Below are 27,795 nucleotides of genomic sequence, written 5' to 3'. Positions count from 1 at the left end.
TAGGATTTGGCCTAATCTATTTTGTCAGTGTATTGAACTTGGTCCACCACCAGGATGCTGGGATGCTGAACACCGAACACACACACCGGCTGGAGGAATCAGATGCTGCCTGCCGGCTGATGATGATGATGACGACGATGACGACGATGGTTCCCGCGTTCTCTGTGAGCGACAGACTTGGCGGCAGAGCAGGGCATAAGGACGCTGGTGGTAATCTATTTTCACCCAAACCAGCGCGGCGATGGAAAAATTCCGGCCTCCCAACAGCGTCAGCGTTGGTACGTACAATCGATGCTGATGCACAGTGAAAAAAAAAACAGGTAAAAATAAGCTATGTGTTCCTCAAAGGTATTACGAATTTACCCATCTATCAGAGAAAAATATGAGTAATTTAGTCCAAGCCATCAATAACATCGTAGAATATCCTGAACAACAAGAAGTTCATCCAAACTAACTTGGAATTTAGAATCTCGGATCTATACTCGTACTAGTAGTCACATCCGCTATTCTTTATTATACCACGAAACCTAACCTCCAAATTGTTTGTCATTTTCAGGTTACTTGACAGATCACACACACAACCAGAGCAAGACAAAACATATCTTCTTCTTTACGGACTATCGGACTGTCAAGTGATCGGAGAACTGTCAAACGTTTTGGAGGTTAGATTCCGTGTTGTGTGTAATAAAGAATACAGAGCAACGTTACATAATTATCTATAATTACTGGACCTATTTGCGTTTGAAGACTACAGAATATTATCATGTACATTCAAGATCATCCAAACTACCCTGGAGTTAAGTTCTTGACATCTACATCCGTCACATTAGTAATTTTCGCTATGCACTTCAACATCGCTTATCCAACTATTATATATGATTTATTTAAAATTGCGTGAATCATTTCAGAGTTCTTTTGGGGTATTCCAAACCAACCAAACTACTTCGAAGAGCGGAAGAGTCTACACTCTTAACAATAGTCATATCCGCTTTACAAAGTAACTTTACAGGTTCAACTATGGTTACCAGACATACTTGGAGAATGACTAATAATATTATATACTTTTGGGACATTTCGGATCGTCCAACATGTACTGGAATGTAGTCCTTGACGTCTACTGCTGTACAGTAGTTATTTACGCAATGGTGGTGCGAGACAGCAGAGACCACACAGAAGCGGCAGGTTTTCATCAACTGATGTCTGCGGTTTATAATTTGGGCCTGGAGACCTCACAGCTCATATATGCATTAGCATTAAGCAAATCGCACACATTAGTAGGTGGTACAATCCAGGGCCGCTGTTATGAGAATTGCCCCCTTCCCGTCCATCACCAAAGCACAGAGATTTGTGGCTAATCACTGACTCGTAAGACAAGATTGACGCAATCCTCCAACGGTCGAAAGCGGCCCTGGCTACGTTTGGCCTAGGATAGGATACGACAACTAGTCAGTCCAAAAGGGACCAATATACACTGAGTTTTGTTCTAAGTTAAAGTGACCAGACGTCCCGGATTGTGCGGGACAGTCCCGGATTGAAGATAGTCGTCCCGCATTGAAAAGTGTCCCGGAAATGTCCCGCATTTCGACAATCGCTACAATACTTTTTTTCTTGACAGATATATCTGACTAATATGTTGAACTGCTTCTGTTCTTTTTAAATGCAAACTTCAGAAAAAAATGAACAAATAACTTTTAGTAATGAATCAACGTGGCTCATTTTGCTTGATTTTTTTTCTATTTCTTTTAATTCGTGAGTTTTAACTTAATGCTAATTCTTCACGCATATTGCTTGATTCTTGTAAATTCTCTGCAAGTGAATTTGAAGACTTTTTGCCATAACTCGTTCATCTTTTGTTTTTTTTTTTCAAAAACATATTCCAAAAAGTATTCCCAGTAATATCGATACATATATACCCACACTACAGCAATCCATAGGGTGATTTTTTGAGTAATACAGATCCCGTCAGATAAAATCTCAAGAGAAGCATGCCAAAGACTGCTGCATGCGTGGAAAAAATGGTAGAACTTTTAAAGCGAGCATGAATTGTAATCGGGTAATCTAAATGAATTCTTGAAAAATTATTTTGAGAAATTTTTGAGTAATGCCTGAAAAATTCCAGTGAACAAAGTGCAATTGCGTTAGATACGAATCTTCCAGCGAAATACTGAAAAATGCCTTAGTAACCTCTCAAGGAAAATTTTCGAACACATTGTTGAAACTTTTGAAATTTACTTGCTGCATTCCCTTCAAGATTTTCTTAAGCAAGGTAGTTTGAAAATCACACAGGATTTTCCCTATTTTTATGGGTTTCTTTCAGCTATTCATCTAGGAATGCCTGAAAAGATTTCTCATGATTTTTCGCTTCAAAGTTTTCACTAGCTATTCTTTTGCAGGGATTTTTATGCATTTTTAAAGTTTCTTCAGAATTCCCGTCAACAGATGGATTTTTTAGAAATGATCAAGGGATTTCTAAAAAAGTTACAATTTTGGCGAAAATTCTTTCTTAAATTTTCTATAGCATTTTTTTAATGTTTTAACAGATATTTTTTATGACAAAATATTTGAACATTTCGAAAGAATTCTCTTGAAAACCAAAAAAGATGGTAATAAAAAAAATATGGATCTCTAAACAATAATAATATCAGAATAAACGACTTGGGATCCGAGTTCAACATGTACAAGTCTCAAAAAGTAAACGTCTGATGACAGTGTAATTTTTATTTTTCCCTTGTTTTTCGCGAGATTTGTGTGCCTGAAATCGTGAGCAGGTACGAAAGTCAACCATGTTGGGATTTTAACAAGCTTATTTTTAAAACATCCTTATGAACTTTTCAGGCGCAGGGGCATCATTTTTTAATATCTTTATGTTAATGTTTTGGACACCTTAAATTTAAAACTTATTGTTTCAAATGTATAGTCGTTGTATTGCAATATTGTGTTTTATTTTCAAAATTTGGGGCTTTGTTTTGCATTATCTATATTTGATGAACATGTCAATCAAATTCTTAAAAATTTCATCATTTTTAGAAAATTGAACAATAATTTAAACTTTTAAAATTGTTACGCCTGCAACCTGTATTTTGATATTATTAAAATTGTGTCCCGCATTAGTGCAAAATATATCTGGTCACTTTATTCTAAGTGGTACCGAAAAATCTGTTATTTTGTAGTCAAAATGGCCTGGAAGGAATGAATGATGATATTCTAGGAGTTGAAATACCCAGGAGATAGTCATGTCATATCTCTCAAGACGAACCCCGCTCGAGATAATTCAGCAGCTTTTTGGAATAAATTATTAAAAATGCTGGAAGCCGTGCCACACGTCGTCATCATCGTGGGGGACAAAAAAGCTTCAAGTGACATCAAAATTAACACAAAATGAGCACATTAGCCTTGATTTTTTCTGCCAAACGATGATTGTTTTGGTCACATTTCATTGATGAATCAGAACGATTTGAAAACAGTCATCGTCATCAGCAATGAAAAACCAATGCTAACGTGCTCATATTTTCCATTCGATAGGCGCTTTGTGGTGATTTTTTGCCCTCCTCGGTGGGTGATGGCGTGTGACATGGCTTTCAGCATTTTTAATAAATTATTACAATAAGCTTCAGGGTTACCCCGGACGGGGATCGTCGTGGGATATATTACATGATTATCTCCAGAATATTTCATATCAGAAAATTTCATTAATCCATGTTTCCCATGCCATTTTGAATCCAAGATAACAGATTTTTCGGTACCACCTAGAACAAAACTCAATTTATTACTGACAAAACTTGCAAGAATTTTATAAGTATGTATGGACAACTTTTGTGGAATATGATAAGCTTTGATTTCGAGCTATAATCATTATTGTATGTCTTTCCGTTCAATAGTTATGATTTTTTAAAGTGAAGAAAAGCCCGAAATTACCAAATCGACTTGAAGCACATCGAAATCTTTATCAATCAAGCTGAAAATTTGACCAGAAGTTCATTTCGGCATGAGAATTATGATACTTACTTGACCGGTGAAATTCAAGACATTTTCTAAAATGTGAACATGTCTAATATACAGGAACAAGTTATAGGAATTCCAGTACTCTCGAGACGAAATTGTTTACTTTCATTTGCATCTCCCGGGCATCTAGCAGAAATATCACCAAAAACTACAGAATCCCATTAAATATCACGTGATCTGCTAAGTCGTCAGATAAGAGAAATATTTTGAACACCGAATATCAATTTGTAAGTACTTCCCGAGACAAGATTTTCTGAATGGCATAGCACCACCAGTCGTTTCTCCATTCTCCATTCGGCTGGCCATATTCAAAACAACGCAGGGCAAAGAAAACGCGTAACACTTTTGAAAACACAGCCACTCGCGCGCACAGCCTGCTACGATCTCCATCTGGTATTGTCGAAACTCGGCGCTGATATCAATGGAAACTCGAGAACCGAAATAAAGGTAGGTCGACCACATACTACAAAAAAGCGGTGACGAAATCAGTAAGCAAGCGCTGTATGAGAATCCGACAGGGCATCGCAGCAGAGGTAGGCCCAGAGGCACGTGGCTACTGTAGGAAGTCAATAGTCTTGGTTGTTTGGATTACTGAACAATAATGATTTATTCATATCATGCCTCCTGTCACGTTCTTCTCACAGCCTACTCTTATATATAAAATAACACTATACTACATCTCTCCATTTCTCCATTAAAGTTAAAACAATTGATAATTGATATTACCAGCTGAACCTCCATAGGTAATACTAATATACATTACGCATAATATTTTCTTATTCTTCTAATGCAAATAAATCCATGACGTATTTCTTCTTTTTCTTTCAATTGCTTTTCGTTTACCTATACCTATTAATGTGAACTACTCCATCTCTCCTTAACTTCAATGAAAACAAAAATTAAGTACAATATATGCTATTTCAATTATCACAATGAATTGTTTTCCTTCATCTATGAATGGCTTCGCTACAACTCGCGATCCAATATTTGATAATTTGGGGTCCTCTGGTCCTTCAGCAGCATCAGTGTATTAGTACAACGCGCAAGTGAATCTAGATATGGTAAAAACAATATTAGAAAAACAATCTCCAATTACTAATAAAATGTTATACTTAGCTTTCTTTCTTGTTTTACCAGTAAGTCGGCTTTCTTACCTCAATATTTTGAATAATTCCCATTTGTAATTTTGTGTAGATTATCAAGTTCCTACCATTGATACACAATCTTGAATCCATACCGGTCCAGTATTTATGTCTAATGTGAAAATGTTTGTTATTCCTAAACGAGACTTGAAAAATTATGATATTTTCAAAATGAGCAAATGTCTTGTACCACTGTAAAAGGTGGATTGAAGATCAACTATCTTCCTTTATCGTGTGGGAGAATGGACATCCCAGTGTCTATTTTTATTATTTTTTTTTATTGCTAACTGAAACGCATAGTTTCCTTTGCATATCCCTATATCAAAGATGGACTGAAGTTCCACTTCCTTCATCTCATGATAGACTGGACTGCCAAATGGACTGAGACGGATCTCCTACATTTGGTCTTTGCAATGCAGACTGAAACTCTACGTTTCCTTTGCATATCCCTTCACCATTTAAGAAGATGGTCTGAAGCTTACAACGCTTCCTACATCAAATGGCGGACTGGATATAATGCCAAATGTATGAAGAATATTCTTCTTCATTTGGTCTTCAAGATACCCTTCGCAATCATGAATGTACTAGGATTAGAAATCCTCTTCATTCTTTTATTTTCAAACTTCAGATAGGCTGGGATAACGAAGTTCTCTATATTCGAATATAAAAATGTTTTCTACGTTCCGGCCGCTGTATCAATATCCATCCATCGCACAACAATAAAGACAACGTTGCAATCCGCATTTGTTGTGACAATCCATCCAACGCATAGGTTTGTCACAATTTGAATGGAATATAATAAAGGTCGTTCCCCGCGAATTTAGACATTTCTTAGCTTTGTATTGAGATTTTCGATTTCAACATAGAGTTGATAAGCATTGCATCATTGTAATCAACACAAAACAGTTTTGATCTTGGGTTCATGATAATTGGTAATTCATGATTTAAAGTTTACGGATTAGAGTTAGCTCCTGTTTTGCAATAGACAAACGTTTCCGAGATTATGTAATTATCCGTACAAATTTGGACAATGAAATAAAAGCAGCATCTTCCTTGTCGTTTGTCTTTCCTATCTGACAATTATCTACACTGGTTCTGGCTGAATTAATCGTGATTTTCTCTTTCATTTTTGTTTGTAAAAAACGAAAATATGTTTGATTACCCTCATAAATGCACAACGATCCGTGATCCCTTTAGCTCTTTTCTATGAACTCCGTATGTTTGGAGTATAAATTCAAACTAAATCTCTGTATATTGTTTAAGAAACGGACTTGAACTTTCTTTCATGTTCGCTGCGTTTCCGATTTAATAAATTCTGATCTTTTCTTCTTACTTTTTTATTGTGGCTCGCTGTTAAAAAAAATGAAGTTATTAAAAAATGCAAAGTAGAAATGGACCAACCATACATGTTATTCGCATCTGGTCTCTTGACTTTTCTTTCAATGCGGACTAGAATTCGGCATTCTCTTCGCTTGTGTACCAGATGTACGGACTGGAATTCTTGGTTCCCTTCGTTATTCTGGGTTTTATTTGCGGGCTGGAATTCTACATTCCCTTCGCCTGAGTACCAGGTATACGGACTAGAATTTTCCATTCCCTTCGTTATCCTGGGTTTCAACTGCGGACTGGAATTCTACATTCCCTACGCAAGAATACCAGGTGTACGGGCTGGAATTTTTGGCTCCCTTCGTTATCCTGGTTTTTGGTTTGCGGACTGGAAATCAACTTTCCCTGCGCTCTTCAGGTGCACGGACTAGAATCAGCTTCTGCCCGCCTTCCTGGATGTAACGACAATGCACTCGTTTGAACATTTTCAGTGTTGAATAATCAGTTGTACATTTTTCTGATATGAAAGGATTATTTTGTTTAATTTAAAGTGACAGTTTGTCCAGGAATGAATTGAAATATGCCAAGAGATTTTGCACTACCCGATTATTCAATCTTTATACTAAGTTCTTATAAATTGTTTAACATAACATGACACATGTGAGTGTCTCAAAAACCTGTCATTTTAATAAAATTAATTCACCGTATAGCTGTCGTCTTAGAATAGTATTACGGGCTATCTGTTCCAGTAATAAAAATCGATCAACATGAAACCTTAATTCACAGTGTCATGCGAAATGTGGTTTAAATGATGATTGATTCTATTTTACGAAACTCGTAAAACAGGTACATTACCTTCTCGTATTGCTACGGAAAAAGATCTACCAAACCGAATCCTAGTCACAACTGTTTCTAGCTAGTGTAAATGTATATTTTTTCAGTAATTAGAGAAAATCACTCTGTTACTTAATACATTTCATACCTTGTTTAAAGTGATCTTCACTTTGAGCAATTGTGCACCACTAAAAGAGTCATAACCATTTCAATCTATCTATATATATATAAATGAGTTTGAAGTTCCTTTGAGGCAACAAGAACGGATGAACCGATCAGCATGATTCTTGCACGGTTCGGTTCGTATTCATGGTGGCTGTGTTTATATGCACAAAAAGTTTCGAAAATAAACTAGAAAAGTAAGAAAATTAGTAAAGTGCTGATTTTTCGTGAGCTGGGAAGGAAATCAACACGATCGAAATGAAACCAATCTAGAGTGCGTTGCTGCGATGTCCTCAACAGCTGTCAAATCGCAACAGCTTGGCAAGACAAAGTTTGCCGGGACAGCTAGTATTTAAATAAAACTTTCACTGTAAAGTAGACCAATTCAAATCAACTACAATTTGAGCATAGTAATTATTAAACAAATCAGTTGAGTGATGACACTGCATTATCAAGCACAAATCTTATTGATCTATTGTTTTTTTCAAACATACATCCAATCACAGCATGCTTATGATTTGGAAGACAATGACAAGCGCACAAGCAACAACCACCGTTGTACTATATTGACACATTTTTTTTTTTTCAATTTGTGAGTTATCTCACAGGTGCAGACTTACTTGAGAATCCTACAATGTAAATCATTATCTGTAATAGCAACAATATGCTATAGTTTGATTATATGACTTTTACTTCAAACCTATGGCTTTACATTTTTCAAAATCCACTGTCTCGGTCTTGTTTCTGTTTGCCGTAGGTCTTCGAACAAACATAACGGCTGTGAAGTGAAACTTGTAATAAGGCCCAACGTCGTTCTTCTTTCCTTTTTTTTCAGTATAACTTTTATGAAACGGAAGGACACTTACCTCTATTTCAATAAAACGATTTACTCGTCTCGGTTACCTTCATCTACTTTCCTCCTAAATGACCGGATCGTTCCTCCGAGTTAAACTATATCGCCAGTTCGTTCTGCCTTATTCGATAGCGCCAGTTCTGCGATGGTCGTCCCCACTTGAGTTTTATCCAGCATTGGTGTTGCTTCTGGTTCCCGTTCATCCTCGTCGCCAATGTAGGAAGTCAATAGTCTTGGTTGTTTGGATTACTGAACAATAATGATTTATTCATATCATGCCTCCTGTCACGTTCTTCTCACAGCCTACTCTTATATATAAAATAACACTATACTACAGCTACGAAGCCTTGACATGGCATTGACGAAATTACCTAGCATCATTTGATGTCCTCACCAAAGATCAGTTATCTTGTAGCGGAATAGCTAGATCCTATCAAGTGGTCAACCATCTCATTCCCAGACTCATCGCAGTGTCCTGGGATCCACAAAAAGGTGCTTTCAGGTGGGGCTTGCTTAATGCCTGGTTTAGACAGTGCAAGTGACTTGATTCAAGTCAATGGAAAATACCCAATTGAATGCGAATTGAACGTGTAAACACCACCATTCATCTAACATGAGCAACTCACTTGACTTGAACGAAAGTTGAACATGTTGAACTTTTTCATTCAAGTCAAACGAAATCGTCTCACTTGCCCCGTCTAAACCCGCGATTCATGTGAGCTGAATTCAAGTCATCTGTCAGTGAGATGAATTCAATTCAGTTTGCTTACGCACCGCACGAGTTGAACAATGTAAACACTTGCTTCAACTGAGATGCATTCAAGAGCATTCAAGTGAAAACTCAAGTCATTTGCTCAGTCTAAACACATCATTCCATTGGATTGAACATCTTTGAGAAGTTAGCAAGTGGAATGCTCGTTTCAGTTGAACAATGTAAACCAGGCATAATGGTGAGTTGGATTCATGGATGAGCACCAGCGTGGAAGATAGAAATCAAAAATCAAAAGATAGAAAAGACCCGTATATACCGTTTATAGACCGGCTCGAGCATGTTGATCAGAGCTTTTGATGGCTCGACAGGTCATTTCAATACCGTACATACAGCAAACGACCATCTCCTAGTGGCTGCTAGGAGTCGTTGTACGAATGTCTCAACAAAACCTACGGGGAATGTGTCCGAAAACGCACATGAAAAAACAAAGGCCGGCAACGTTATGGCAACGGCCTGAGACTAGTGATATTTATTAACATTAGGGAGATGCACAAGAGCTAGGATAGGATGTGACAACAGAAATTCGCCTGCCTTGTTATTTCTTCGCTTGATTTTGTTGAAGATGAAAATCCAGTGCTGCCACTTTATTTTAATCCAAATCTTTCACACTATTTAAATTTACCGATTGAAATTTGGATGCATATGTCGCGACGTAAATCACTATTTACAATTGGAATAGTATAACTTGAAAGTAAATTGCTCTAAAATGAAAAGTTCTTTCATTTATAGTGAAATATATCAAAAAATCAATTGATTTTGTACCAAATCAATGAATTTTATCAATTTTCAGACATGCGAGTCACTTGAGGTTGATTTACATTTGAATGCTGACATATTTGGGTCGATTAAACTTGAATAGAAAAATAAAATGATTTTGAAGATTGGTATCACATGCTAAACCTGCAAACTAGCAACACGGCCAAACCAACAACAAAGCGATCTGATCAAGATGTTTATAAGGAAGGTGTTAGCGTATAAGCAGTAAGTGGACGCGGGGAGTGCGGCACACTGCGGGGGGATGGAGGTGACAGCCGGCCAGTTTGTTTATGCTGCAAAACGCTACAGAAGCGTTGCTATGCCGCATCGCCAACAACATTCTCAACACGGATAACCAATGTTGACATATTTCCATGGCACTCATAAAATGAGTAATATTCCCCCAGGTTTAAAATTTGCTCGTGCCCCCGCATTTTTGTTAATTATTAATACAATGGTGATTTCTTAACCAAAAGAGATTGCTATGCCGAATATATTGCAAAATATTTGCTTGAGTGGGTGTACGAGGTAATTTGCAATCCGTGTAAGTAGGAAACACTCGATGAGTGTCATGGAGTTTGTCCAATTTTAGTGCTGAGAAAGTTAAGCGTGCATGGTTTCTGTGGGGTTGCTACGTTGCTAGGGCTGAAAGTTTTTGTTTGTCATCTCACTAGTGAAAAAAATTGAATACAAACTGGCCAGCTGTCGTTAAGTTTTCCAATATGGCGGATGGTGGAATCTGACATATTGGATTACCTTCCTTTTACTTACCTTGGATCTGATCGCAGCAAACGTATATCATTTTCAACGAATCAGCGACTGGTCTCCGTTTGACAGCAAAATGGTCTCAAATCGGCTGATTACGTGACGCATCCTTATCCTAGCACAAGAGTAGAACGCAAGTACATCCTAGAGTACAACTGGAGATTTATCCAAATGGCGATATTTGCAACCAAATAGGCCATGTTATGGAGAACGGCCTGAATTTCTCGGATGTCGGGATGTCATCGATGTGAGGACCTTCCGAGGTTTGGTCAATGACCCTGATCACAACTTCGTTGTCGTCAGTAAGATTCGAGTACGTGATGAAAAATAACGGTGAGTTATTAACCATGTTGAACTCAAGAACTGATCAACGGATGCGATCCAATATCCAGCGCATCTCAGCAGAAGGTGTGGAAGATGAGTACAGCAAGAAGCTTGATGAGCGGATACGAGGAATTGACATCATGAGGTATCTGTGGCAATCACCTCGCGGAACAGTGAACAGAACAGCACATGTAGTAATAGTTACTATTAAAAAACGTCACAGAAACGGTTGGAAGGAGTGCCGGAAGATGATCGATGGGAAGAACAGACGATTGTGTCTGGTACCCGGCGGAATGGAAAGTGGTACAAAGAAACGAAGGAGGCGAGAAAAAATCACCGAAGAAAGAAGAAGCAGTAGGAGGAGAATGTCATTCCAACAGTCTGGAACAGATTGATATGCGGAAATTACCGTGTTTGTCATATATAATGTCCGTAAAGGTAACTTGCTGACAGATAAATCTATTATTTCTATCAGGTAGAGAGAGCATTTCAAGACCTTGATGAAAGACGATAACCTTGGCGAGTCGGCGAACAGATTAAGCATCACCCTAAAAACCAACACCATACACGGACCGTAATGTAGACGGTTCAACAGTACCACATACTGTTTGAATTGAATCCCGAATGGGTGGTTAAGGACGTCTTATAGTTATCGTTTATGCGGGCAGTAACGATGGACAAACTGTGGATCCCTCGAAGCTAGAAGAGTTAAAACAGGCTATTGAAGAGCTAAAGAACAGAAAGCTTGCTGAAAAGAACGAACTCCTGGCTGCACTTACTAAACACGGTACTGCACGAAAAGCTTCCTCATACCCTGGTTGAAGACTTGGAAAGACGAAGAACTACTGATAGCTAGCTGAAGGGCCTCATTTCTTCTCTTTACAAATTGTAGTGCGTCAATTATCGAGAAATACAACTCCTCAACACGACGTAAAAAAAATGTGTCGCCTATTCTGTTCAACAGATTCAACATATAGTGATTTCAAAGCGGCGTTCGATTCAATGAAATGAAGAGAGCTATGATAGAACATGGTTTTTGAACGAACTTAGTTAGGCTGATTTGTGCAACCCTGGATGAATCGATATCTGGTGTTCGAGTTCCCGATGAGATTATGACGTCTCTGCGTAACCTTAGACTATTGAAGCAGGATGATGCACTTTCGTATATGTCCTTCATTATTGCTCTGGAAAGAGTCATGAAAGCTAGCGTAGAAAGGAAAAGTGTCATAGTTAAACGGTCTCACGTGCAGCCAGTATCGCTAACATCTGATCTTAAAGTCGTGGGAGAGGCATTTGTGCGAAATGTAACTCTACGTGATGGGATCTATTTTGTCATTTGCGCTTATTCCCGTCATATGAAACGGAAAATAGCCAATAGTTTTAGAAATTCCAACTAACCTATGACAAACCCTTATGGCATTGGAAATCGAATAATAACGCATAATTTCACTCCACTTACGAATTGAAAAATTTACTCGTTTTATGTACGTCGAAGGCAATCGCACCAAAGCAGCAGCTAGCCGAATTGTTCTTCATCACCGTTCAATTTTCACTTCACCAGATTCATTTGTTGATTCAACCTTCAATTAACACCCAGCAAAAGCTCTGTGGCACTTTGAAGTTGGATTTCAGTGCTGCACAATACAGCAAAAGCTGTTCAATTTATCAAATCAATCACTTTTTCCGTCGGTAAAATGTTTGTTTACAGTTGTCTTCGTCTAGGGAGGATGCAAGCAAAAGTGTGTGTGGATTTTCTGCATACAAAACACCGTACCGTCGTGCGGGGTTACTTTTGAAATGCGGGGCTACTTTGGACACTTTCGAATATGGATTTTATTTGTTTTGATTTTATTTTTCGGTGGGTGGTGAATGGGTGGTAAGTAAGCGGCTGGAAGCACGTGCTTTCTCAAACTGTCAACTGCACGCGACTGCACTGTGGCAATCGGTTGCCTAGGTGTCGCTAGTGAAAATTTACATAGAAAATTTGAATAAATTTGTTCGGGCTAGAACGTCTGTCTGCGGTAAACTGGTATGGTAAGGCTTAGAAGAACCCCAGTTATTGAAAATCCGTTCCATGTATATACAATTTATCGGTTCTTTTTTTCACTGTGCACACTGGTTGTCCTTCGCTAGTAGATTCCATTCGATTTCTGTTTTTTTTTTTATCATTATTCCTTTTCGAACGGGGAGTCAAATCCCGCACGCCCGTCCCGGAGGGGCTTAATAATTTATTCTAATCCGAGCACTCGTGTCGAACAACCGTGGAATGGCCAACAACCTGGCGTTCGAGACCCAGGCCACGCCGGTCGGGAATTGATTCCCATAAATACTACTCCCCGCTCAAGATGATGTGATTTGAGGCGGCAGCAGCAACCGAGAGGGGGGAATTCAATAATCCGCTTGCTTCATCATCGCCGACGCGAATTTTTGACATGACTCTTGCACATCGACTCGACTGTGCGCCTCCACTCTGCAGAGGCAGAGGTAGGAATTTTGGAGTGGGTGTGGGAGAATGAGTTGCATTTCCCGCCTTCCGATTGTGCGGTTCGATTTCGAACCATCTCGTCGTGGAGGAATACGTTTTAGGAGGAATCAACAGCCTGTCGTCTCGGACTTGACTATGACTTGCGGAAGGAGATCACGCTGCGGGTATTTTTTTTTCCTTCTTGTACTCGAGTGAGTACAAGGCAAGTGGGAGTGCATTCCCGCGCGCCATGCTTGACACTCCGAACGGAGCCGCGTGGAGTAGAAGAAACCGTCAGAATAATGGAACCAATTTGCATCGGTAATCTATGGATGATGTAAACCGTTTTGATACGTATATCCACTCATGGGGTTCAGGGGAGGGTTGGGTGAAATGCGTATTTTGCATGCTTAGTATTGATTGGGTGGAAAAAGTCGTTTTCCTTCCTTTGAACTACAGTAGACGTTCGATAACTGCAACATGTTTACGTTTCACTTAGCGAACAAAATTCGATAACTGCAACGTCAGATAGCCGTCAACAACCCATCAATTGACGTTAACGTTGAACTTTTCGTCATTGAAATCATCGTCATCATCAAATATATGAAAGCAGTTTTTTCGTTCAAAACAAAAGTTTTTGCTATGAAAATATATTCACTGTACCCCACATGAGGAATATAATGCAGGGAATATATTTTCATGATCATTGTTTTGATTTGCGGCAAGAAAACTGCTTTTTATTTTCCGATAAATGATTACGGATGCTTGAGCCTTAAATGAACGTAAAATTCATTCGTCTGTTCATTTAGGCTAACATGGCGCACCGTTTTGACGGATAGCGGTGCGATAACTGCAAATTTGTTGCACTTACCGGACTTGCAGTTAAATAGCATTGCAGTTAAACCGTTTGCACCGACCGAACATCTACTGTACCTAATGGCAGCCCACATGCCAACGTGAACTTCTGCCTGTCCCAATCAGTTATATCTCATTGGTATCTCGTGCATGTGTAGATAAAATGAATTTTTCACACATTTTTGACAGTTGTTGTACTGGATTCCTGTACAGAAGATTGTCAAAATTACTCATTGTTTTAATTTCGTCAAAAAAGATCCAGATGTTTATTACACCAACGAACCTAACCTCAAAATGACTGACAACTCACAGGTCATTTTGACAGATGTAACATGAGCATGAAAAGGACGGCAACAAGAACGATAAAGTAGATTTGTGCGCTCGAAATCGTGAGTAGGTGTCAAAGTCGGCCATAGGGACCTGCATGAAATTCTCTCCTTCTCTTTCACTCTAACAGAAATCTTGTAAACAACAAGGCCACGAAACTTCAAAATCCCATACAAAATCAAAACAGTGCGGTGCCCTATTGTGGCGGCCATTTTGGGATTCTAACAAGTCTGTCTATAAACGGCCACGATATCATAACCTACACGATGGTTATCATGAACAATTATAACCTTTTTCATGACCAGAAGGCATGATTGCGAGAAGCGTCTTTTTGTCTTTTTCGTGCATGTGTGTGGTCTGTCAAAATGACCTGAGAAGTGCCAAACATTTTCATGGCTAGCTTTCTTGGTGTAATGAAGAATTACTGTTGTGGATCATCGCACCCCAATGTACCGCGAGAAACCTCCTATACAGGCATCGGGTTGTTGTTGGTCCGGTTCCGATGATGAAGTGGGATTTTTTGTTGCCTGCAGTAGGTAGTCCACCATCAGACCGAACTTCACGTTGTTGCTGTTGAAGGTTGTTGCCATGCCATGTCAGACTGATGATGGTAGGAGGACAGAGCGCGGTTCGGCGCTCTCACTCTCTCTCATGACAACAACAGCACATGCCGGACGAGCAGCGGTGGGAATTGGACGATGAGTCGGCGTCGCGGTTACAGCTCTTCCGGAACATCATCGGTAGATTCGATTATTAGCTTACATTGGACATGGTTTTGGAGTTTTTTTTTTGTGTGTGTTCCGTTAAAGGGGAGTGAAATAGGGCTTCGCTGGTTCGTTTAACAATAATGAAAACAATCAATAAAATGCTACCATTTAAAGCCTACGTATTGAAGATGGAAGTCGCAGTCAGTAGACCTTCATCGTGGCGTGACCTATCCACTGCAGTAGGACAGAACCTGTTCTCAGCTAAGGCAGAACCGTGGAGCTTCTTTGCCAAAGATTACTTTTGCATTTACATAGTGTTTAATCAGTACGAAGATACTCTACTTATTCCCAAAGATACCACGCCAGAACACCCTTTGCTGGATAGCTGTACGTTTGTTGTCTGAGCTATTCAAGACTTTTAGTTAAGTTTCGCAGCGGATTGACAAAAAAAAGCTTTCATGTTCTAAAACCGTCAGAATTGTTGTTTGGTACAGCCTGATCATACTTTTTAGAAAACAGACACCCATCTAGGTTTTCTCCGGAGAGAATTCGACAGTTATTCGATGGAGACCATGAACTATTATAACCTGTTCCATGACCAGAAGGCACGATTGCGAGAAGCGTTATGCGAATCTAATCTCGTATTCAGAAAGAAAATATCACGATGCTTAGTCATCGTATCATGGCGCTAAGTCATGAAATCATAGCGTGGAGTCATAAAATCATGACTTCGATTCCTGTAAACATGACTCCGAGTCATGAAATCATGAACGTAAGCAACGGGTTGTGGCGTCGCTAATCGATGCGCAAACAAGCCTGTCAGCAATTTCTGTCCATTTTTAGCTAGGCGTTCCGTGCGATTGGCGGAGTTGTTGGTATGAGATGAAAATGCTGTTATTTTTTCAGGCCAAATGAAAATACATAAGCTCAAAATTGAACTGCTGTGGAAACCAACAGCCCAGTCAACCAGTGATCGTATAAGATGTTGCATAAGATGTTAAAGTGGAGGCGATATTTTCTATGTGCATGCAATCTTAAAATTTGATATTGAATTTATTTAGACAAATAATACATCTCATAAATTTGTATTCCATGTTGCAAACGAACCATTTCTTAGTTTTGTGACATTATATAGCATCGAGTTGATGTGTAAAAGCATTCGATTAAACTGGGCAATCGAATCTGCTGGTCCGATTCGAATCGATTCCCAAAAATCGATGTCTCAGCCCAATTTTCCCAATACTAGTGTGCATGTATATTAAGTATGCTGACTTATAACTTGATGACGGCACGGTGGCATCCCTCCAAGAGGTTCTTTTGGAATTCCACAAGAATTCCAAGAATCTTTCGCGATGTCTCCACAAATTTGTTCCAGGACACCTCCAGGGGTTTCTTGATGGATTCCCAGGGAATTTTATATTCGATTCCTCCGGGGTTTTTTTTTTTAGAAATCTTTCATAAGTTCCGTCCGGGGTTCTTCTAGGAGTTTCTTCTGAGATTTCTCAAGGGATTTATCTGGGATTCCTTCAAGAGCTCTAGACAGGAAGTACTCCCGGGAATCTTCCAGCGATTCTTTCTTGGCTTGCTCGTGGAATATCTTCTAAGACTTTTCAGGACTTTTTGGAAATTTTCAAAAGTCCTTTCGAAATTTCTCTAGAAATTCCAAGATCCCTCTAGGATTACTCCTTCCAAAATTAACATAGATTTTTTTTCCTGAGATTCTTCTTGGGTTTCCGTGATTTCTCCACACCTTTTGTTTTTTCTAAAATCCTTCTGTGATTCCCCAGGGAGCTTTATCTGAGAATCTTTTTAGAGTTACTTATGAAGCTCCCTCTGGGGCCTTCCAGGAGTTTCTTCTGAGGATTCCAACAGGATCTATCTCAGGAACTGCTTCCAGGAGTGTTTTCTGGGGCTTCATTGGATGTTCCATGGAGCTCCGGGAATCCTCTAGGAATTCCATCCGATATTCTCCGCATTCAGCTTCCGAGGAAAACCAGAAGCAACATGCTGGAGTATTTCCAGAAGGAAATCCTGTAGGAACATCCTGAGAACAAACACTGTACGAGGAATTTCTCAAAATACTCCCCAGAAAACTCCTGGGGAATTTCCATTGGAAACATCTGAAAAAAAAAATCCAGAATGAACTTCCAAAGCAATTCCAGAAGGATCTGCAGGAATACCAAACGGAACTCTGGGAGGGATCCCAGAGAGAGTTCCAAACGGAATCCCAGATAAAGTTCCCCATGGAGCAGTTCCTGATGAAATTCCAGATACAATTCCTGACAGAATTGTCCAGAAAAAAAATCGCGGAGGAATCCCTGATTCAGCCCTTGGCTGGTTCGTCTCTCTTTCCGAAGAAATTCACGAAGGATTTCCTGAAGAATTTTCAGTAGCAATTTCTGACAGAAGCCCAGAAATAAACAATCCTAAAGAAATCCCTGATGGAACCCCCAAAGAATTTCGGAAGGAGTTTCCAGAACAATCCTGGAAGTCGTTCCTGGAGGAATCCGGGAGGAAGTTCTTGAAGGAATCCCGGAAGAAGTTCCCGGTGGAATTGCCGTAGAAATCGCATAAGGAATTCTTGAAGCAATCGCAGAAGTAGTTCCTGGAAGAATCCTGAAGAAGTTTTTTCGAGAAATACTGTAAGCAGTTCTCTTAGGATTCCTGGAAGAATCTCTTAAAAAATTTCTGAAAAATCCCAGAAGGAACACCGGGAGGAATCTCGCATAGAATGCCTGGAAGGAATCCCTGAAAGAATTTTGGAAGGAGTTTCTGAAGGAATCCTGAAGAATTCCTGAAACGATTCAAGAAAAAACACCTGGATGAATCCCGAATGAAATATCGGGTAAAATGGTTGAATCTCCCATCAGGAACCTTCTGGAAGTAAAAAAACTTCTGAAGACATTCCGAAAAAAAACTTTTAGGAGAACCTAGGATGGAATTCCTGGATGATAAAGGAATCCAGGAATTCCTAAAGTTATATCAAAAGGTATTCCTTAAGAAATCCCAGAAAAGTCTCTGGATGAATCTCGAGAGTACTTCCTGGAGGATCCTGGCAGAACTCTTGACGGAATCATCGACGGAGCCTCTTTAGGAATCTCAGAAGAACCCCAGAGAATCGTCAAGAACTCCCTTGGAATCTCACATGTTTATTAATTGATGTATGCATCAACATTTTTAGATTTTTAACAGAGTCCTCTTGGGCCAATTGTAAGAAATTGCTTTGACATTTTCACCGAAAAATTTCTTTTAAAAAACACTCTAAAAATATCAGAAACAAAACATTCATGAGTCTAATCAGTAATTTCACTTGCCATATTATGACCGTTGAATTCCTTCCACAGTTTTGTATCTGGACTTGGATGTCCGCGTTCTCTGTGCCGGTGGTTTAGTAATGTTGAAATTTCAAAATTCTTTACATGATTCTTCCAAGAATTCCTTCCGAGACTCTTTCTTGGATTTCTATCGCAATTTCTCCATTAATTTTTTTCACAGCTGGTCACAGAATTCTTCCTGTGGGTTCCTCATTGAATTTTTTATCAATGTTTTTGTTTTCCTGCAGATTTGCCGGAGTTCTTCTGGCTTCATCCAGTTCTCTCAAGCTTTCATCCAAAGATGTTTTACGTATTTGCTTCCATAAATAGCTTTTTCTGAGATTTTTCCGTGTTCTTTAGAACTTTTTAGGGAGAACTGTTTCTGGGATTTCTACCAGAGTTCCTCCAAGAATCTCTGTAGGAATTTTCACGACGCCTTTGATGGAGCATCTCCTGTATAATTTCCTCCAGAGATTTTCCCTATATGCTTCCACAGAGTTTCTCGCTGGATTCCTCCCGGAGATCCTTCCATAATTTACCCCAAGTTCATTTAGGAGTTTTTCTAAGTGAGATAGCTTTCCAACAGATTTTTGTAGAAGATCTTCCATGAATTCCTTCGAGTTTTTGACATTCCTCTTGGATTTCCACGTGGGATTTTGCTCGTAGTTCTTTTGGAGATTCTCAGAGCTCCTTCTTCAATTTCCTTAATATATTCCCCCGGAATTATTTCCAGTACTTTTTTTTCAAAAATGTTCCAGGATTTCTTACTAAGTTCCTCACGAGATTTTTTGAAATCTTTGTGAAGTTTCTGGCCACATTTCACCTGAATTATTTTAGCTGACTTAGGAGAGATTCCTAAGCCACTATCAAAGAAATACCAACACCAAGAGCACCCAGAATCTCGGGACAATTTCTGATAGGGGTTCCGGAAAGAGCTCTTGGACTAATTACGGGAAAATCTGGATCACTGCTAGAAATCCGTTTAACAACTACGGGGAAAAAATGGGAAAAAACTCTGAAAAAATCACAGAACTCCATGAGAAAAAATAGAAATATCTCCTACAGAAATCCCGGAAACCAATTTGGAAAAATATCAGAAGAAGAGAAGAACTGTAAGTGCAGGGTGAATTCAAAATTCAAAACTCTCAGGACCCTCACCAGGATAAATTTTCTTATTTATTCGTCGTCAATCATATGTAGACCATTTGTTACAACTATGTTTTCTTAACCTAACATTATTTTTTTTAGTAACGAATTACATTCAATTGTCTCTTAAGCTTAGCTTTCGACATACCGAAGTCAATGGACTCACATTGTTCATTATATAACCTCATCATTTGATTTATAGGTCCAAACATGGCATAATTAGTACGATAGTGATTAGTAGAAAAAATGCTGCGATTCCGTAATTGACGAGTAGGTGCATAAAAATTCAATTTTGATAAAATTTCCTGTGAATCAACTCGGTTGGATACGACGTCATTTATAAATGAAATCATGGCGAATTTTCGACGTTCTTTTAATGTTTGGATGGAGAGGAGTCCCAGAAGAAACTCCGAGACAAATCTCTTGTGACACTTCGAAAAAAATCCCAAAAGAAACTTTTGGGAAATATTTCAACTGAAACTTCAGTTGAAAGCCAGGAAGAGACTCTGGAAGAAAGCTCAAAGAAATTTATAAAAAAAAATACAGAAGAAACTTTACAAGTTTAGAAGATATCCCGGGCTCGTCAAAAAATCATTAAGAAATCCTTTAAGGGGCTCTATTAGAAGTCCCCGGAATAAGGATTCAGTAACAACTCTGGGAAATATTCCGGGGAAAACTTCTGGGGAAGTCCCAAGAGGAACATTGGAAGGAAATGCAGAAAATCTTCAAAAGCACGCCAGAGAGAAACTCCGCAACAACATCTTCGTTATATCCTTAGAAAAACTCTTGTGGAGATATGAGCAAATCGCAGCATGAGCTCCGGGAACACTCCCACAAGGAACTCTGGGAGCAAACCTTCGAAAGAAATTCGAGAAAGGACGCTATCTAGGATCTCCTTGAACATCTCCAAGGAAAATCCGTTTTAAATTCAGGAATCCTGGAAGATGTATAAGGAAGAGTCCCGAACAAATTTGTTCGAATCTTGGGCAAATGCTGGTAGGAATCCGGAATAATCTCCGGGAGGAACTCAAAATACCGATGGAATCTTGTAAGAATTCCTAGGAGGCACTCCAAGACTTATTTCTAGAGAAGTATCACAAAGAAACGCTGCCAGAATTTCTGGAAAAAATCCTTGTAATAGAGTTTCTAGGTGGATATTAACTTCCAGATAATCCACGTCCACATGGAATTTTCCGAATTTTACAGGGATCGTCGGCTTGCCGGAAACAGTAGCTTGATCTAGTTCTCCTGTTGTTCTCTAGAGCGGTTATCCAGACTTCTTTCTGATTTAGCTTGCTCTTATAGAATAATTAAGAATTTTCAACGTTTAGAAGAGGAGAACTTTGAGAACTAGTAGAAAATACCCAACAAACTTTTTGGCTGTATAAGCGTTGAATAAACTACTCTTAAGCTAACTTCAGCTTAAGAAACTGTAACTCAGCTACTTCTGTTTCTTGGGTTTTTATTCTGACAGTTCTTACTACAATCATGTAGTAAAAGTTCTTGTTCAAAAGAATCGAATACTGGAACACTACATATTCGAAAACCTTTTTTAATTCATACCCTAGCTCATGTCAACAATGTAGTTAACTCTTCGGACTCTACTTATACAAGTGGAGGGTGAAGTTTGCCACCTTTTATTTATTCCACTCAATGTTTTATTTGTTGTCGGAGCAAAATTTGCCTGAATATTCTAGATATTCTCTGAGAATTCCCGGTTTTCCAGGTTTTTTATTCAGGTAATAGACACCCTGGTTACGTTAGCTCGACTAGTCCTACCTGCCGTCAACGAACCGGTTTCCGACGAGCAGTGGGCATATAACCCGTTTGAAAACCGCCAGGCTTCTGAACTTGCGTTGGATGCGTGGTCATTATCAATGACCATGGGATCCGGACCCCTTTAAAGGACATTAAACTGTTCTGTCGTGTAGCTCGGAACAGGGTGTTGTGTCGTGATCTACTATCGAATTTAGTAAAAATTTGTAGCATTCACAAGAGAAATACTCGATCAGGATATCATGACCCAGCTTCATATTTCCAGAGTGCATGTCTCGTGAATTCATGATCTTAATTGCTATTTTTCCTCGACAATAGGAAGCAATAGATTTAAAGTAGTGAGCTGGATTTTTGTATGGTGAGCTGATAAGTTCTCCGTTTCTAAAATGAAGTGATGCAAACACCATGGGTATAATGATTTATTGTTTAATTTGATGCTGTTCGAGTTTCTTGCCTCTCCAACATCAAATTAGGCAAGAAATCATAACACCCACGCTGTTTGCATAATTTCATTGTAAAAACGGAGAATTTCAGGTCTTTTACGTGACAATAATCTATGTGCTTTAAAATAGACTCTCGGGGAGATCCATGCAGCTAATTTGTGAAACTGTAAAGTAATTTATCCACGAAATTATTCTTTATATTTTGGATGCCACGCTTTTAGTATGCCAATGCAAGTACAGCAGACGTTCGATAGGTGTAACATGTGTACGTTTCACTTATGAATTGAAATTCGATAACTGCAACAACTCCTCCTCTTCTTGGCGTAACGTCCTCACTGGGACAAAGCCTGCTTCTCAGCTTAGTGTTCTATGAGCACTTCCACAGTTATTAACTGAGAGCTTCCTCTGCCAATGACCATTTTGCATGTGTATATCGTGTGGCAGGCACGAAGATACTCTATGCCCAAGGAAGTCAAGGAAATTTCCTTTACGAAAAGATCCTGGACCGACCGGGAATCGAACCCGTCACCCTCAGCATGGTCATGCTGAATACCCGTGCGTTTACCGCCTCGGCTATATGGGCCCTCTGTTGCAACAACAGAGATGTTAAAGAACTGATAGATGTTAAAGAACTGTCAGTTGCTGCATAAAGGGCCGTTTGCAGTTCATAGGGAATTTCTCAGTCTATCTTGATACATGGGAAATTCCTTGCCTGAATCGGTCAAGGTACTGTTTTCAGTGATATTTTATCAGCTTAGCAATCTCTTTTGGATATCAAAAGCTATTTTGTTTTTGTTCGTCGGGCACGTTTCGATGTATTTAACACCTTTTTCAAGGATTAGAAACATTAAGGAGACTCACTAAATAGTTTAAAGTGCTGTGTAAACCATGATTTTCTGTTATTTAAAATGTTTTATGAAATTGCGAATGAAATAATCAAATATGTGCCTTGGTGATCGTCACGTTCAATCAGAACAAACTTCAATAAGCGATTTACGCTGTTAAGGGAATCCTTCTATTAGCAATTCTTGAAAAAGATGTTAAATACCTACATCTAAACGTCGCACTTTGAAACAAATTAGCTTTCGATATCTAAAAGAGACTGCTAAGCCGATAAAATATCACTGCCAGTTTTCTTCAGTCGATAGAATTCCTCCCAGCGGAACTGTTTTTCTTCTATCGCAGTACAGTAGACGTTCGATAAGTGCAACATGTTTACGTTTCAGTTAACGAATGCAATTCGCTAACAGCAACGACTGACAGACGTCAAACGATTCCCAATTGTTGACGAACGCAGCCAAAATGCACTCAACAACATCGAAATGCAGCTACAGTGCATCCGAAAATCATCGCTGCACTGTTGACGTTTTGATTTTGACAGATATCGGTGCGATAACTGCAAAATTGTTGCGCTAAGCGGACTTGCAGTTAAAAGGCATTGCAGTTAAAGCGTTCCCACCGAGCGAACGTGTCCTGTAGCCGAATGAAGAAACTTAATTTGTGTTTTCCACTGAATTCGTATCTGTCGCTACGGCAGCTCTCTTTTGCTGCTGGCTTGGTAGTAATTCTGCTGGATTTTTATCTGCCCCATCACCAATCACCTTTTAACAATATTTGATACGCACTTTCCCTACCATCCAGCACCATCCAAACAAACACAAACAACTGATTCATCGATTCCGCCGCAAACAAGAATAATCGAAAATCGGTCCCAAAACACCTGTAGCACGTCCCCGGCAGATTCACTTTTTGATACGCCTTGAATCCGCCTTGAAGCCGTCTCCTTCTTATGCGGCGCGGCACACTTGACAAGACAAGTCCCTCCAGAAAAGAAGAAACAAGTACCGCACCGACAACACTGACGACGCAAAGTGCTCTCCCGCCCCGTGTATCTCCGTCAGTCGTCATCATCGGTCGGTCGGCTTGTTTTTTCTTCCATCAATACGTAGGTAGGTACTTATATTTTCTTCGACTGGACTGCTAGCTGGACAAGAGTCGGTTGAATCTCCCTGCGGATCGCGACGCGGTGATGGCTGGTGACATGACACAACCACACAACACAACGCTGAAGTGATAAAGCCTCACAGCGCGCGGCCGGCCGCCACCACCAAAGCTTATCAGCGCTCCATCAATCGTGTGCACTCGAGGAACATGCTGGGGATTGATAGAAATTTTGCCGTCGCTGTTTTCGAAGCGGTCGGAGATCGACTTCTTCCGTTTCGCTTCGTCTTTGGAGCTGTGATAGGCCTATTGTTCCTATTGTACGAGTATGTCATTCACCACCACCACCACTACCGCCTCCTCAGGAAGCAATGAACACAATAGAAATAGATGATAAATGGCGACAGTATGACGCAAAGTATCCTGATTCCTGATGACGAATTTCATCTGACAGCTTACACTAATTAACACTTGCAAGCAACGAACAATAGAACCTTGTCCTCGCTTTAATCTTCCTTCGTTCGCTGATGGCGACGCAGATGGCCATGGGTTTTTGTGTAATAAATGGTTACTTTCATCACCTTTCATTTATCCGCCTTGCATTGATGTATGTATGTGCCTGCTTGAATCTCTCTGCCCTCACCGAAATCCGATTTCGTTGCTTATCCGGTAGAATTCCAAAACTGTTAATGAAATTTTCCACAGCTCACACACTGTATTTCACTTTAGGACTCTTCTTTCACACACTTTTCGCCAGCGGGGTAAACATTTCTGCCGTGGCAAGGTAAACTTTCGTTTCATTTTAACGGCCCAAAACTACAATCACTTTCCTTGGCTCAGCAGCAGCGGCGGCACACACATGAACGATTCCAGGCCGAGAATTCGCCCACTTTCAAACCCGTAGAAGAGTGGTCGTCGTTACCCGGGGCGACCCGTCGCCGCCTCCTCCGATCGTTTCTTCGCGCACGAGATTAATGGTTATCGGAATTCACGACTCTGTTCTCGGAGCGAAATTCATTAATCCTTTTGTTATATCAGGCACTGGCGAAAAAAAAAACCTTTCCGAACATAATACAAAACAGGGACTCTTCGAGTTGACTCGATCCCGGAGAGGAGATTGCACAAAACACCGCACTTCCCTCCCTCTCTCTCTAGATCCTTGTATTCCACCACTAAAACTGATGAATGGTTCTCCGGTCCGGGTCCCGATGTTCGTTTTTCTCTTTTCGGCCGTTCACAGCGCGACGAAGAACAACATGAAGAAGAAGAATCATCCCGCGCGACGAGTTCACGGAGAAAGAGCCCAGAACCGTCGTCGTCGTCGTAGCACGGTGGTGGGTAACAGAATCCACAAAAATTAAAAGAAAAAATCGCTCACGGAGAGGAAAACCTGTTTCCCGTAGAACGTCCCGACCGAACGAAAGCTGAATATCAACTGGCTGGCAGCGGACGGCCGACAAGACGACGAACTCGATTCGGGTTCCACACGGTGCGCCGTTCGGGTCCGGTTCGGCTTTTGCCGCACACGCTTGCCCATAAAATGTTGATTATGCGGCTGGCTGGCCGTTGCTGTTGCAGTTTGGGCCAGCCCCTCTGCAGCAAAGTTCTAGCGATGGTTGACGACGGCCGGAGTGTGTGTGCGTGAGTTGAAGTTTCTTCTACAACACAAGCAGGTTGGCGATGCGGTGGTGGTGACGACACAATCATATTGATGGAGAAGCAGCATGTCTGTCGGTCGGTCGCGTCGGTGCCAAAAGCAGACGAAAGAAAATAGCAAAGAGAGGAACCGGCAAAAGGAGGCTGGCGAATACTCGAATGAAAGCAGACGAGCGACTATGGAGCACTTGAAAGCTTTTAGCGATGCATAGGCGGTTGTGGGATTGGGCAGGGGTGGCGTGTGATCAAAAATTAAACCCAGTTTTATTGTATTGTTTGTATTTTTCAGATATTGGCTGTATACCACAAAACACCGAAGTTTCAACAGCGAAGATATGCGTTGAAGATCGAAGTAATCAAGTACCCCGTACGCTATCCTAGTTACCCGATCAATACATTGCCCTAGTAACCTGGTTGTTGACGAGTGACAACAAGTAAAAGTTTCTATTCATTCTCTGTTCAACCTCCAACCTGTGAAGACCTAAATATAAGTTGTTCTTAGTTCAACCACTGCGTTAGTTTCTACCTTCAAGAAGTTATGGGCGACACACGTAAAGAGCTGGTGCATGGAATCCCGCAGTTTACCGGAACTGGATTCTGGAACTGGAAGATAAGAGTCGATAAACTGCTGAAGTCGACCGGATTGCTGGACGCGGTCAATAAGGATACGCCAACCGTTGCAGTCGAAGTAGCCAAGTTTCAAGAGATGGACGGGAAGGCAGTGAACCTGATCATGTCCTTCATTCATGATGATTTGTTGGATTTGATCCGGGAGAAGGTAACGGCCAAGGACATCTGGGCTACGTTGGAAGGTGTCTACGCCAAGAAGTCGGTTTCGTCGCAAATGCTCATACGAAAGCAACTCGCGAAGCTCAAGATGGCGAAAGATTCGTCAATCAGAGACCATCTGAAGACGTTTGATGAGCTCATCCGGAAATTCAAGTCAGCGGGAGCGAAACTTGAAGAAGGCGATAAAACTGACCCTGGATGCCGTAATAAAAAGGCTGCTGGCAGAAGATATGAAGAAGAGTGACCGCATGACCGATGTGCACAAGGACGATCCATTAGCGTTTGCTGGGAATATTCGAAAGCCGTGGAATGAGCAACGAAAGGCGTCATGGAAGTTCCAAGGGAAATGTCATCGATGTCACAAGACGGGGCACAAGGCCAAGAACTGCAGTAACGATCCAGAAGAAGATGAAGCAGAAGCAAACACAGCGAGCGGCAGAAAGGCGGTTGTGTTCATGAGCGGAAAGTGCAAGGAGAACTGCATCCGAAGAAAAATTAACTTCAAGCTCGACTCCGGTGCTAGCAATCATCTAGTGAATCGGAAAGAGTATTTCGTTCGCATGAAGAAACTGAAGCATCCAGTCAGCATTGCTGTGACGAAGGACGACGAATCGATTTCCGCGTGGCACAAAGGACAAATCGTGGGAATCAATAGTCAAGGAGTTGAGTGCCTCATAGACGACGTTATGTATGTGCCTTATGTAAGAGCGAATCTGCTTTCCGCGAAGAAGGTGACCGAAGCTGGAGCTTACACTCCTGTTCAAAAGTTTGGGGTCACCCCCTCAAAAACATGTCATTTTTTAGGCCCATATCTCCGCCAATTTGCGTCCGATTTCAAAACCCTAGGTTTCATTCAAAAGATAATAAGTCAAAGAAACTTTGAACATGATTTAAAAGAAACTTTTTCGAAAAATTTTTTATGTAAACTTAACCCAAAGTTGCCAAATTTTCTAAAAAATGAATATAAACTTACGGCAGTGTCACTGGAAGTTGGGTCGACCAAATTTTAAGATGAGAGCGGTAATATGACCCATTTTCTATTAGCTTTCAACTGCTTTTTACAGAACTGAGCTAAAAAATCTAGAAAAAAAGTTATTAAGTAAATTAATCCTTGATGTCATCGGCCAAAAGTTTGGGGTCACTATCGTAAAACATGGAAAAGTAATTTGTTGATATCTTTGTCATCTTTCATTCAATTTTAATTCTTCTTGGCTTATTTGAAACAAAATGAATGATACTTACTGCATAGACATTGAACCACACATATTTGTTGAAATTTACATACTAAAACTTAACGTAAAGTTGCCTCATTTTTTAAAGCGTGGTAAAATTGGTAAACTTTACATAACATTTTTATATACAAAAATCGTTAAATACGTTAAGTTAAAGACATCAAACGTAAATTTAGTTAATTATCTTTAAAATGATCCAAAAATAAATA

General features: G+C 40.1%; 1 protein-coding gene across 1 annotated transcript in view; it reads right to left on the bottom strand.

Moving 5' to 3' along the window:
- LOC109410886 (protein winged eye) overlaps positions 1–25,492 on the bottom strand; it is a 281,971-nt gene extending 256,479 nt beyond the window's left edge. The window contains exon 1 of the mRNA XM_062859803.1: positions 24,491–25,492. The gene's annotated coding sequence lies outside the window, so the exon portion shown is untranslated. The remainder of the gene's footprint in view (positions 1–24,490) is intronic.
- Positions 25,493–27,795: the final 2,303 nt, after the last annotated feature.

Source organism: Aedes albopictus, chromosome 3, assembly GCF_035046485.1.
Source record: "Aedes albopictus strain Foshan chromosome 3, AalbF5, whole genome shotgun sequence".
Taxonomy (NCBI): Eukaryota; Metazoa; Arthropoda; class Insecta; order Diptera; family Culicidae; genus Aedes; species Aedes albopictus.
This window is presented reverse-complemented; position numbering and strand designations above follow the sequence as displayed.